Source organism: Gossypium arboreum, chromosome 4 (genome assembly GCF_025698485.1).
Source record: "Gossypium arboreum isolate Shixiya-1 chromosome 4, ASM2569848v2, whole genome shotgun sequence".
Taxonomy (NCBI): domain Eukaryota; kingdom Viridiplantae; phylum Streptophyta; class Magnoliopsida; order Malvales; family Malvaceae; genus Gossypium; species Gossypium arboreum.
In genome coordinates, this window is record NC_069073.1 from 59,994,764 (window position 1) to 60,009,695 (window position 14,932).

Below are 14,932 nucleotides of genomic sequence, written 5' to 3' on the forward strand. Positions count from 1 at the left end.
GTATAAATATAACTTTTTATTGTATTTTTCAGCCTTTAATTCAACTTTTACCAACTCAAGCCATTCACCCTCTTCCCCTCCTCTTTTCTCTTTAATTTTTTTCCTTTCCTCCATTGTTGTCGTCGCCTACACCTAGTTTTACCATCTCTTTGTTTTCTCTTTCGTTATCTTTTTGGCCACAAGATTTGTTAACATATTTTCAACCATATTACTGTCAATTTTTCTCATTAAAAGCAGCCCCAAATATGAAATCTTGAACTCCAAGATCGATCCTGAACATTGCCAAGAAAGTGCCATTGTCGTTTCTCTCGACTAGCTCGGCTAAGGCCTCTTCTCTCTTCAATTTCTTAATTAATCTTGTCCATTAAAAACATAAATTTATAGATTTGGAATTTGGGGATTTTAAATTATTTTAAAGGTATTTTTTAGATTTTAATGATATCTCAAATCGTTTTAAAAATCAGCCCTAATTTTAGCCACCATGGGTTGTGGTACGTGCGCCTATGTGCAAGAAAGGGGGTTGTTTTGTTTCTTGGTTCTTACCTATATTTTTAAAGAATTAATTTTAGTTCATGAACCCTCATAATCTTATTTTAAACCCATTTCAATTAGGTAAAAACGCTCTTGATCGATTGGCCATTTGGATCCCACAAATCGTGAAACGTAAGTGCAATTAAGGGTAACTAGTTTGTTATTTCGACATAGTTGTTGGGTAAAGGTTATGATTTGATTAAATGAAGAAATTTAATAATTAATTAGCTACTGATTTTCCAGTATGTTATTCAATTAGGTACTATCCCAAACGGCGCAAACCATCCGTAAAGGCAAAGAATGATTGTATGTATGGTTCGCATCGATACAGTGCAAGGAATCTAACTGGTTTGGATTCATAAAATAGTTATAATTTCAATGATTGGTTTGAACTAATAATTGGGTTTTTTGGGGCTGGTTTCATGGTAAATTTATTGAATTTATACTAAATTTTGGTTTAGGTTCGTTTGAGGAATTATTAAGGAAAATTAGAAGATTTGCTAGTGTGCTACGAGGAAGTGAAAAATAAGGTGTGGGTCCTAAAATCATAAAATTGTTTGAAAATGTTAGATGTCATGTTATATTTGATAAATTAGCTTGCTGATTTGATTGGCTTAATAGTCAAATTAATTATTTTGTGAGTGGCCGAACTAGGTATGTTTCGATCCTTAAAAGACTGACATGTTGGCGAAATTGCTAGTTTGATAGTATCGATGTTTAATTGAATTTGTAATTGCATATTTGAGTTATGAGATATGAGAATGTTTGAATGAATGATACAATGTGTTGAGATATTAAGCTTATGTATGATTTAAACACATGAGATATTTGTTATATTGTGTATTGAAAAAGGTGCTATTTATGCACAATGAAAATCAGTAATGTGAAATTGAACGATATTGCTTGATACCAAATCAATGGTAATTTGAAATATTGGAACATTGTTTCCATTTACTAAAAGTATTTGATGTGTATGAGATTGTGTGACATATTGCATATGCATTGGGATGGGATTTTGTGGTAGACGGAGGAGTTTCGTGGAGTACCGGCGGCATATTAAGTCCACATTATACATAGTCATTGTATTGCACCTGAAAAAGAGAGGGGATTGGCGATTTTATCGTATATTATATGTTATTGGTGATTGTATCACACTACTTGATATCCGGTAGATTTTCTGCATTATTGATTTTTTGGTGGTTTTACCACATCGAGCTATGCTCATAATGTCTTGGAGTTTGGTAGACGGATTCTGGGGAACTCGTGGTGTGTAGCAGATGGTATGGGTAGGAACCTTTTTGCATTGCATCATGTGCACGACATATTCGAATGTTATTGATTTATGCTATGTATTGTATTTTGTAGTACTGAATGGTGATTGTCACTCGAATGAATGATGTCCAATGTTCATACACCGTTTGACATCAATTCAATAATGGCTATGTAATGATATAAATTTCCAATGATGGTTTTGTGTTCCTCTGCTAATGCTAATATGCTTCAATATATTCGATATTTATATTTTTGTCCATTTAAATAATTATTTGACTCACACTGACTTTTCATAAGCTCACCCCCATTAGTGTTTAACTTTTCAGGTAAACCTCAAAATTAGGACGGGACTTGGCATTCAGAAAATCACCTTGGACCTCAAACTATTTTTAATAAGTATTAATCTGTTTCTATTGATTTTGGTTTGTAATTTTTAATGACTTCTGGTCTGTAGCTTGCTAACTTTTTTTTCTGGGATTTTTGCATGCATGAATTACTCAAACATAATAATCGGATAATGCATTATATCGCTTAAGTAAAATTTGATATTGTTCCCTAGTTTCCACTACATTGCAAATGAACTATTTTTGAAAAACAAGTCGATAAGGCAACTACTTTTCAAAAATGATTTAAAAAATAGTTTTTCCGCTGCAATAGTTTAACATCGAGTTTTTTTTTTTGAAAGAAAAGCAATAAGCCAACGATTTTTCTAAACTAACTCTATCAACAACAAAATGAATCCTAAGCATACACGACCTAATGAATGAATTCTTTTAAGTTAACTCAAAGTACAACTACAGTTTTTTTTTTCTAAAATGAGTTTATCTGAAGGCTTCAAAAGTAATGTAAGTTAGCTTAGCCATTTCGGTGGCTAATGTAGCCTTCTCAATCTAACCATAGCATCTAGGCCGGATTTAAGAGGTTACATTTAGTGGTATCAGAGCCTTGGTTCAAAACCTCGGACTGAGTTTTTAAATCTACTTAAGTAAGTCTGCATGCATACATGAAAAGGGGTAATTTGGGAAAAACAAGCCACAGACTTTTTTAAAAATGATATTCTACAAAAAAAAAATCAGGTCCGACACTACAATGTTGGTTGCCATAGAAAAGATGTAGTTAAGTTATAGGTAAACATTTGAGGTGTATTACTGGAGAGATATAATTGAAATAGTTAGATTTAACTTTTTCTTTGAAACTGTAATACAGGAAACTGAAAATTGATTGAAGTTAGATAGTGATTTTTTTTCCTGAAATTGTATACCAAATTTAAGATCATAAGATACATAATGAATAAACATAGAGCGAGGGACAACGGGGCTCAGCGTTGAGCCTACCCAATTTGAGTCATTTTTCTCAAGGAATTGTGCCTAATTCTAAAGGTGAAAACAAGGAGGCTAGGGATGATGCATTGTTTGTCCCAAGCGATATTAGGAGTTTTAGAAAAGGTTTTCAAGGTTATGGTTGAAAGGCATAATATGGAGGAAGAGACTAAACGCTTGGAGTGCAAAAGAAAGGAAAAAAAGTAAAGTTTAGAAAAGTAGAGAGTCTACGTCCACTGGACCAAATTCGCAACCTTTAAAGTAGGCCAGATGAGTTAGACCTCAACGAAAGGTTGTAGTAGTTATTATTGAAGAAACTATTAGATCAATTAAGGTTCCGATTTGTAGATATTGTGGTAAGCATCATCCAGTAGAGTTTTTGTTAAAAATTGGGAATTTGGATAAATGAATTTTTTAGTAAAGTTTCGGTACTTAGATTTGCAAGATATATGTTAGGAATTTATGGAGACACATTGTCTAGAATTGTGTTAGAATCAGAGTTGCACAACGAAAGCTTGGTGGCCCCGTTTGAAGGAAAAGAGGTAACATATTTTGTGATTAAGAAAATTTCAAGAACAAGATTTCTTTAAGGAGGGGAGAATTGTAACATCCCAAAAATTAGGGGTTAGTAGAATCGGGTTTTTGAGTCGAGAGAGAGTGGTCATGCTTTAATTTTTTAAATTTATCTATGCATTTTTAGGAAATAAATAAGGTATTAGTTTTTTGGTTAAGTGTTTGTGAAACGTTCTTTGAAATCCAAGTTCAAATCCCTTCTCTCTTACCATTTTTATTATTTTGCAAATTTTGCCTTAAACCCTAGTACGTGACTTGCCTTGTTTTTAAAATAAATATTGCAAAATTGTTTCAAGAACGAGGAAAAAGCCTAATGGTTAAAAGAAATATGAGAAAGCATGGAAATTAAATGGGGTCCCAATTTTGAATCCCTTCCCTTGCGAAATAATTAAATTTTGCAAAATCCCTTTTTTTTAATGTGTGTGCCATCAATACCCTTGAACCCTAGGTATAAATATAACTTTTTATTGTATTTTTCAGCCTTTAATTCAACTTTTACCAACCCAAGCCGTTCACCCTCTTCCCCTCCTCTTTTCTCTTTAATTTATTTCCTTTCCTCCATTGTTGTCGTCGCCTACACCTAGTTTTACCATCTCTTTGTTTTCTCTTTTGTTATCTTTTTGGCCACAAGATTTGTTAACATATTTTCAACCATATTACTGTCATTTTTTCTCATTAAAAGCAGCCCCAAATATGAAATCTTGAACTCCAAGATCGATCCTGAACATTGCCAAGAAAGTGCCATTGTCGTTTCTCTCGACTAGCTCGGCTAAGGCCTCTTCTCTCTTCAATTTATTAATTAATCTTGTCCATTAAAAACATAAATTTATAGATTTGGAATTTGGGGATTTTAAATTATTTTAAAGGTATTTTTAGATTTTAATGAGATCTCAAATCGTTTTAAAATCAGCCCTAATTTTAGCCACCATGGGTTGTGGTACGATGCCTATGTGCAAGAAAGGGGTTGTTTTGTTTCTTGGTTCTTACCTATATTTTTAAAGAATTAATTTTAGTTCATGAACCCTCATAATCGTATTTTAAACCCATTTCAATTAGGGAAAAACGCTCTTGATCAATTGGCCATTCGGATCCTACAAATCGTAAAACGTAAGTGCAATTAAGGGTAACTAGTTTGTTATTTCGACATAGTTGTTGGGTAAAGGTTATGATTTGAGTAAATGAAGGAGTTTAATAATTAATTATCTACTTAATTTCTAGTATATTATTCAATTAGGTGATGTCCCAAACGCCCCAAACCATCTATAAAGGTGAAGAATGATTATACGTACGGTTCGTGTAACCGTCCGATTTTTGACGTTAGTCAGAATAGTGGTTTTGGGACCACATACCTGAGTCAAAAAAAATATTTTAAAATTATCCGTGTCTATTATAAGTGAATTGACATGTGTGAAAGTCTCGTGTGGAAATTTAACTGTTTGAGTGCTTAATTTGCAAAAAGGACCAAATCGCGTAAAATGAAAAAGCTGTGTGCTAGATGTTAAAGTGCCTATTTGAGTTGGCTTTCTAAAGTAAGGGTCCTTATGTTGTTATTTGTCCATTAGGCATGTTAATGGGCTAAAACAACCATTCATTAAAAGGTTTTATAATTGTTTATAAAAGGGAAAAATGGGAAAATGTTTATTAAGTAATTAAAATAAAACAAAAGCATGAAATTAGCCATTTGTTCATGCTATTACAACAAAAATAGAAAGAAGAAAGAAAAGAGAAAGCTCACTTAGGGTTCGGCACTTTGAATTGGTGAATTAGGTATGTGTTTTACTCAGTTTTTAATAATTTCTATGTTTTTGTAATCGTTGCTTCGTATACTATCAAACCCATGCTTCAATTTACGATTTTGGTGATGATTTTGAAATGTTCCATTGATGAAAATGTGAGTTTTGTGATGTTAGTTGATAAATTATGGAAGCTTGATGTTCGGTTTAAATGTTTTGTTTTTGGATTTTTGATGAAATTGAGTAATTTGGGCTAAATTGTGAAAATATTATTTTAAGGGACTAAAATGTGAAATAAATGAAATGTGTGGATTAGTATGAATACTAGGAGAATTCGGTTAAGCTTGTTTATATGCAAATTATGTGTATTTTGTGATTTTGTGAAATAGTGACTAAAGTGTCGAATGTGAAAATATGAGGGCTAGTTTGCAAAATGCCCTAATTGTGTACATATGGATTGTTTTGAATTATTTGGTGAATAAAAGGGTTAATTTTGAATACATTTAGATTAAGAAAAGAGGAATTTAGACTTAGACCGAGGGAAATCGAAGATTATAGAATAAACAGTATGAGTCGACAAATTCTGAGTACGAGGTAAGTTTGTACTTAAAATATGATGTTAAGTAAGTTTTGATGCCCTTATTATACATGGGTTGTATATAATTAAATTGGATGATATAATGATGAATTGAAAGCATTGGCACTAAGTGTACGATTTAAACTAACTTCGGCTACTAAAGGCACTAAGTGTACGATACCGACTTAGTTTCGGCTAGTTGAGATGGCACTAAGTGTGCAGAATCATTTTAGCTTCGGCTAATCTTTACAACACTAATGTGCAGATGTTAAATTATGAATAATTTACGCAAAGTCTTGAAATACTCAAACAAGAGGTAAGAATGAAAGTGAGTAAGTATGGGAAGAACTAGGTATGTATGATACCGTTGTGGTAGATGATATTATCTAGGTAAAGTTCATTGAATTGTTATGAACATATGGATTGGGTTGGTATAGATTTGATAAATGATTGAGAATTTGTAAATACTTATGTGTTGATGATTTATGTTTTATATACTCTGTTATGGCACGACTGGACCACATGAGCGTGTCTGGTGCCCGTGTAAGGCACACGGCCTGGTCACACGGATGTGTGACCTCAATAGAATTGGAAAAGTTTTTCTAAGTTCTGAAAATTCTGAATGTGTTCGGTTTAGTCCCAACCTCTTCTAAAAGTATGTCTTAGGTCTTGGAGACCTCCATAAGAGATTAATTGTTGTTTTGCTTATGCATTAATATTATGTGATATCTGTGATTCTGTATTGATCTATAATGTTCTGTCTGTCTAGTAATGCCCCTTACCTATTCCGGTGACAGTTACGGGATAGGGATGTTACATTTTATTGGTATCAAAACTATGGTTTATTTGGTTCTAGAACTACCATAGCATATTTGAGTCTAGCTATACATGCCATATTTATGAGCTGCGATAGTGTGATGAATCCTGAGATTGGAATATGCTTTTATATAGCAAATGGATCCCGATAGAGCTGTAGCTGACGACGTTGAAAGCATTACGTCTGCTCCCGTGGAAGGGATGGTGCAAGCTGATTCTCGACTGACTACGAGTAGCCGTGATGGTGAGGCTAAACAAGCTTTCTATCAAATGATGAATGACTAGTTCACCTAATATATTAGAACCAATTCGGCTATACAAAAACCTCCACCCCCGGTTAATCCTCCTCAAACTCCTGTTATGCCACCAACGAATCAGATACAGTTGAGTAGACCTCTAGTTGATAAGATTAAAAAATATGGGGCTGAAGAGTTTAGAGCTACAACAAGTGATGATGCTGGGAAAGCTAAGTTCTGGTTAGAGAATACGATAAGAGTGTTTGATGAGTTGTCTTTAAATCCTGATGAATGCATAAAATGTGTTGTTTCTCTCTTGAGAGATACGACGTATCATTGGTGGAAAACTTTGACGTCTGTGGTTCCGAGTTAACGAGTTACATGGGATTTCTTTCAAACTGAATTCCGAAAGAAATATATCATTTAGAGATTCATTTATCAGAAACACAAAGAGTTTCTCGAGCTTAAACAAGGCCGTGTGTCTATCACAGAATACGAGGGAGAATTTGTAAGGTTGAGTCAGCATGCCTGTGAATGTGTATCTTCAGAAGCAATAATGTGTAAGAGATTTGAAGACTGCTTGAACGAAGATATTCGTTTGCTAGTTGGGATCCTGGAAATCAAAGAATTCGTGGTGCTTGTTGAACGAGCATGTAAAGTTGAAGATCTTGGGAAAGAAAAAAGAAAGGCTGATTTTGAAGCTAGAGAGGTACGAAAAGGATCATCGGGTAAATCATTTGAATCTGGATCCAAGAAGTTTAGAGATGATAGCAGTTGTTTAAAGACTAGTGTGGGACATTCGAATAGCGATAGTGCTAGATCTCAATCAAATTTCAAATCTCTAGCCACGTCTGTTGCCACGTCCGAGCTTGTTATAGTTGTGGTTCAAGAAATCATTTTATAAAAGATTTTCCAGATTTAGCTGAACAAGATAATGTTCAGAATCCAAGGCAGAGTGGTAATGTTTCTCGAGATAGACCTTCTAGAAAGTTGGGAAATGTAAGCGGTAGTTAGAGAGGAATGAATGACACAATTGTGAGATCTGAGGCTCGTGCAACTGCCAGAGCCTATGCTACTCGAGCTCGCGAGGAAGCTTCAACACCAGATGTGATTACAGGTACATTTACTCTCTATGATACTTCTGTGATTGCTTTGATAGATCCTTGATCAACACTTTCGTATATATGCATGAATTTAGTGAATAGTAAGACTTTGCCGGTAGAGTCTACAGAATTTGTACCTAGAGATTTGAACCCCCAGGCAAATGTGTCTTAGTTGATAAATTCTGCAGGAATTGTCCGTTAATGTTTTGAGACAATTATTTTCCAGCTGATCTGATGATGTTACCTTTTAATGAGTTTGATATTATTCTGGGAATGGATTGGTTAACTCTACATGATACTGTAGTGAATTGCAAATGGAAAACTATTGATTTGAGATGCAAAAATGATGAAATAGTCAGAATTGAATCTAGTGATTTGAATGGGTTGCCTGTTGTGATATCTTCGATGAAAGCTTTGAGTATGGTGAGAAAGGGTTGTGAAGCTTATTTTGCATATGTGATTGATTCAAGAGTGCCAGAAAAGAAAGTTGAATTTGTGCCTGTTATTTGTGAGTTCCCTGATGTGTTTCTTGAAGAACTTCTGGGATTACCTCTAGTTAAAGAGGTAGAATTTGGTATAGAATCGGTACCTGGGACTACACCGATTTTGATAGCTCCATACCGAATGGCTCTGATAAAACTAAAAGAATTAAAGTCTCAGTTGCAAGAGTTGACCGATGAGGGTTTGTTAGACCAAGTTTCTCACCTTGGGGTGCTCTGGTTTTATTTGTGAAAAAGAAAGAGGACATGATGAGAATGTGTATAGATTATTGTCAATTGAACAAGGTGACTGTTAAGAATAAGTATCCCCTACCTCGAATTGATGATTTGTTTGATTAGTTGAAAGGAGCTGCTGTGTTTTTGAAAATAGATTTGAGATCAGGCTATTATCAGTTGCGAGTGAAAGACTCAGATATTCCAAAGGCTGCTTTCAGAATGAGGTACGGTCACTATGAATTTTTAGTTTTGCCTTTCAGATTGACTAACGCACCTGCTATCTTTATGGATTTTATGAATAGAATTTTTAGACTGTATTTAGATCAATTTGTTGTGGTATTCATTGATGACATATTGATTTATTCACGTAATGAATCTGAACATGCCGAGGATTTAAGAATAGTATTACAAATTTTGAGAGATAAACAGTTGTATGCGAAATTTAGTAAGTGTGAGTTCTAGTTGCTAGAAGTTGGGTTCTTGGGTCATATTGTATCAGCCTCTGGTATCCGAGTTGATCCGAGTAAAATTTTAGCTATTTTGGATTGGAAACCTTCGAGAAATGTCTCTGAAGTCTGTAGTTTTCTGGGACTTGCTGGTTATTAGAGAAGATTTGTAAAAGGTTTCTCGATGATTGTGACTCCGTTGACAAAATTGCTTTAGAAAGATGTGAAGTTTGAGTGGTCTGAAAAATGTCAAAATAGCTTTGATTAGTTGAAAGCCTTGTTGAATGAAGCTCCGATATTGGTATAACTTGAATTGGATAAAAAAATTTGTGATTTACAGTGACTCTTCGTTGATCGGTTTGGGATGTGTTTTAATGCAAGAAGGAAAAGTCGTTGCTGATGCTTTAAGACAGTTAAAACCGCACGAAAAGAACTATCCAACGCATGATCTTGAGTTTGCTACTATTGTGTTTGCCCTAAAGATTTGGCGTCATTACTTGTTTGGAAAGAAATGTCATGTGTATTCTAATCATAAGAGTTTGAAGTATTTGATAACTTAGAAATATTTGAATTTGTGACAGAGAAGATGGTTAGAATTGTTGAAAGACTACGAACTTATGATTGATTATCACCCAGGAAAAGCAAATGTTGTTGTTGATGCTTTGAGTCGAAAATCGTTATTTGCTTTGCATATGATGAATGCTCATTTAGTTCTATCTGATGATGGTTCAGTTTTAGCTGAATTAAAAGCAAGACCCTTGTTCTTACAGTAGATTATCGAAGCTAAGAAGATTGATAATGAGATTTTAGCTAAACGAGCTCAATGTAATGTAGAGACTGATTTAGAATTCAAAGTTGATAAAGATAATTGTTTAAGATTCTGAGATTGAATTTATGTTTCGATAAATCCAGACTTAATTAAAATGGTTCTGAGTGAAGCCCACAGTAGTCTGTTAGCTGTGCACCCAAGTAGTTCGAAAATGTATAATGATTTGAAACAGTATTATTGGTGTGCCAAAATGAAAAGAGATATCTCTGATTTTGTTTCTAAATGTTTGATATGTCAGCAAGTTAAAGCTGACAATCAAATGCCATCTGGATTGTTACAACCGATTATGGTTCCAGAGTGGAAATGAGATTGAGTGACCATGGATTTTGTTTTGGGTTTGCCTTTGTCTTCGAGAAAGAAAGATACAATTTGGGTTGTAGTTGATCGATTGACGAAATCGACTTATTTTATTCTAATTCAATCTACTTATTTGTTTGATAAATTAGTTATACATTTCCGATATGGTGAGATTGCATGGTGTGCCATTGTATATAGTGTTAGACAGAGATCCGAGATTCACGTCACGATTTTGGAAGAAGTTGTAAGATGTTCTGGGTACTAAATTGCACTTTAGCACTGCTTTTCATCCGCAAACGGACAGTCAATCTGAGCTGATTATTTAGATACTCGAGGATATGTTGAGATGTTGCATTCTTGAGTTTGAAGGTACGTGGGAACAATATTTACCTTTGATTGAATTCGCTTATAATAACAATTTTCAATCGAGCTTTAAAATGGCACCGTATGAAGCTTTATATGGTTGCAAATGTCGTACACCTTTGTATTGGACAGAGCTCAGCGAAAATAAAATTCATGGGGTTGATTTGATAAAAGAAACCGAACAGAAAGTGAAAGTGATCCGAGATAGTTTCAAAGCAGCTTCTGATCATCAGAAATCATATGCAGATTTGAAAAGAAAAGACATTGAGTTTGAAATCAGCAATAAGGTGTTTTTGAAAGTGTCTCCATGGAAAAAGGTGCTTCGGTTTGGTAGAAAAGTCAAATTGAGTTTGAGGTTTATCGGACCGTATGAGATTATCAGGCGTATTAGGCTGGTAGCATATAGATTGTTGTTGCCACCAAAGTTAGAAAAGATTCATAATGTGTTTCACGTATCGATGCTTCGACGATATAGATCCGGTCCTTCGCATGTAATTCATCCGTCTGAGATCGAAATTCAGTCTGATATGACTAACGAAGAAAAATTGATGAGGTTAAAGAGTTACGGAATAAGAAAATTTCGTTAGTTAAAGTGATGTGGCATTGACATGGTGTTGAAGAGGCCACATGAGAGCCTGAAGATGCTATGAGACATCAATATCCCAATCGGTCTAATGGTAAGATTTTCAGGGATGAAAATCCCTAATGGGGGAGAATTGTAACAGTCCAGTTTTGACCTTAGTCGGAATAGTGGTTTCGGTACCACATATTCGAGTCAGAAAAAATATTTTAATATTATTTTTTGTGCCTATTATAAGTGAATTGACATGTGTGAAAGTCTCGTGTGAAAATTTAACTGTTTGTGTGCTTAATTTGCAAAAAGGACCAAATCGCGTGAAATGTAAAAGCTGTGTGCTAGATGTTAAAGTGCCTATTTGAGTTGGCTTTCTAAAGTAAGGGTCCTTATGTTGTTATTTATCCATTGGGAATGTTAATGGACTAAAACAACCATTCATTAAAAGGTTTTATAATTGTTTATAAAAGGGCAAAATGGGAGAATGTTTATTAAGTAATTAAAATAAAACAAAAGCATTAAATTAGCCATTTGTTCATGCTATTACATCGAAAATACAAAGAAAAAAGAAAAGAGAAAGCTCACTTAGGGTTCGACACTTTGAATTGGTGAATTAGGTATGTGTTTTGCTCAGTTTTTGATAATTTCTATGGTTTTGTAATCGTTGCTTCGTATACTATCGAACCCATGCTTCAATTTAAGATTTTGGTGATGATTTTGAAATGTGCCATTGATGAAAATGTGAGCTTTGTGATGTTAGTTGATAAATTATGGAAGCTTGATGTTGGGTTAAAATGTTTTGTTTTTGAATTTTTGATGAAATTGAGTAATTTGGGCTAAATTGTGAAAATATTATTTTGAGGGACTAAAATGTGAAATAAATGAAATGTGTGGACTAGTATGAGTACTAAGAGAATTCGGTTAAGCTTGTGTATATGCAAATTATGTGTATTTTGTGATTTTGTGAAATAGTAATGTAACACCCTAATTTTGGGCCTTGAGTTTGGGATCGGTTAGAAGGCCGCTTGAATAAAAGAAAGGTGTTTAAATATTTTATAATTGTGTATTTAGTTTAATTGTTAAATTATTTAGGAAGGGTTGGTAGTGTGGAAGAAAGTCCCAGGTTCAATCCAGGGCTTTAGCAAAATTTTGCATTTTTTTTCTAAAGGACCCTGAGCATTAGGTGGAAGGCTTATTAATAAGGCCTGGTAAAATCTAACACAAGGAAACGCTTGGCCTTGTGGCAAAAGGCGTTGGTAGCAAGTAGGAAGTCCAAGGTTCGAGTCCTACCCTTGGCGAAAATTTTTATTGCGCATATCATTAGTAGGGAAGCAAGCATTTAGGCCTTATAAATATGTTTGGTGGAAATTCGACACAAAGGATGCATTTGGCCCATTGGCATGATGGCGTTAGGAGTAAGGAGAGGTGTTGGGTTCAAGTCATAGCATGAGCAGAAGTTGTGGGTTTTTTTTTAGACAACCTAGAGGTCGGCACAAAGAGTTTATAATTAATTGGGGAGAAAAAATGAAACAAAAGAGCTTGTGGCTTGGTGGCAAGGGACGAATAGTGTAGCCAAGAGATCAGGGGTTCAAATCTGAATGGTAGCAAATATTTCTAAGATAACTAGGTTCAGGGTTAATAGGCCTTAAAAATAGTTAGGGATGGAATATGGCACAAGAGCGCCTGTGGTGTAGTGGCGTGAAACATGCTATGGTTATGAGAGGGAGCAAGTTTGAATCCCTGACTTGGCAAAGTTTAAATTTTTATTCCTTAAGAGAACTGAGGCTTAGACACATAAGCCTTATAGTTAATTGTGACTGAATGTTAGCACAAGATAGGTAGCGGTGCAGTGGCCAGTAACGTGTTGGGAAGTTGGAGGAGAGGAGATCGAGTTGTTCCATGTGCAAAAAGGGATTTAGTTTTGCTACTCAACGCAGGGAAGGGTGGCCAGTCGGTGGAAGCAATTTGAATGCAATTCAAATTAGAATATTTGGCTAAAATCAAGAAGATAAGGATGAGGATTAAGTGTGGATATGATGAGGATAAAAATTGGAGAAATTGAAGGGAATTTAACTAGTTTAAGTTGATTGGGGAGTGTAGGTTTGTATTTTTATTTATTTATTTATTTATTTTTTCTTTTAGCATATATATGTGTGTCGTAGGAGCAAGTAAGGGCATTTGTTGTTTTTGTGTGCTTCAGTCGCGTATCATCTCCTCTTTTTTTAAACCAAACTCTTGATCTTTTCTTCCCTATTTTAATCGAATCAACCTCTTCCCTCTTCAACTTAGCCGACTGTTTCTTTTTCATTTAAAAGTCTAGTCATACACTTTGTGGGTTTGATTTCTTGTTGGCAAGCGATCTCGCAATCAGTAAGTGAATTAGATCTTCTTCGGCTTTAGTTAAATATTTCTAAGTTTTTTCATTTCTACACTCTTAAAAGCCGATTTTTCTTTATTCTTTCCAATACTTTCATTAACCTATGGTTTCTCCATTTATTTCTCTTTCTCCCTCTCATTCAAGAGAGTGATCGCTGGCTAAGTACTAGTTGATGGAAGAAGGAGGTTCTAGCAGATAGGTTGGGATAGAGGCTCCTAAGTTTAAGCGACGTAAGGCGTCAGCCATTAGGGACTTTCCGCCTGGATGCGGAAGGGGGACTACGTCATATTTTGAGTTACATAGGCAGATCGCAGTCGATCAATTTAGTCAAGGCAAGTATAGGTGGTTCTTCGGTAAGTAGTGGATTTATTTTGAATAAATAGAATGTGACTAATGGAATATAGAGCTGAATATAGGTTCGGGTGATTATGAATACTTAGTACTCCAGTTGATAAGGTGTGTACTTCTACCCTATGATATTTTGATATAAAGCCGAAGGTGTGTACATACACTGCACAAACACAGTAGATCGACAAATCCCAAAATGTCGAAAAGTCAAAAGTTTGGCTGCAATAGACTCACGAGTGTGAGAACACTTGTAAGGGGAAAACTGATAGGTTGTCTGAGGCCCATGGGCGATTCCATGGACTTGGGCTGTGAATTGGCCAACCGGGCCAGAATGGGCTAAATGGGCCCGATGGGCTGTTGGGCCCGATGGGCTGTTGGGCCCATAATAGGCAAATATTGATAATTGATCGCGTGGTTTCGTGATAGGTTTTGAATATTTATAATTACTCGTTCTTGAACTAACTATTATTGCGATGTAGGCAAGTGTACCTATCGAACAGTAGTATAGTTTTAGCAAGACCGGATTGTCGAACCCAAAGGAACTAAAAATACTAGTAATGACTGTCTTTTTATTATCTAGCCTAAGAATAAAGAGGTTTTTTTTTAACTAACTAATTATCTAAACTAAGAACGTACAGAGAATGGAATTGGGGAATTGCTTTTGGAAAAATCGATTGAATGAAGAAAATACCTAAGGAAAAATCCACCTAGATTGTACTTGTTATTCTGGCTTCGAATCGGGTGATTTATTCATTTAACTTGTTCTATAGAGATCTCTAAGTTATGTTATTATCCCTATTCAAGACTAATAACGTTTAATCC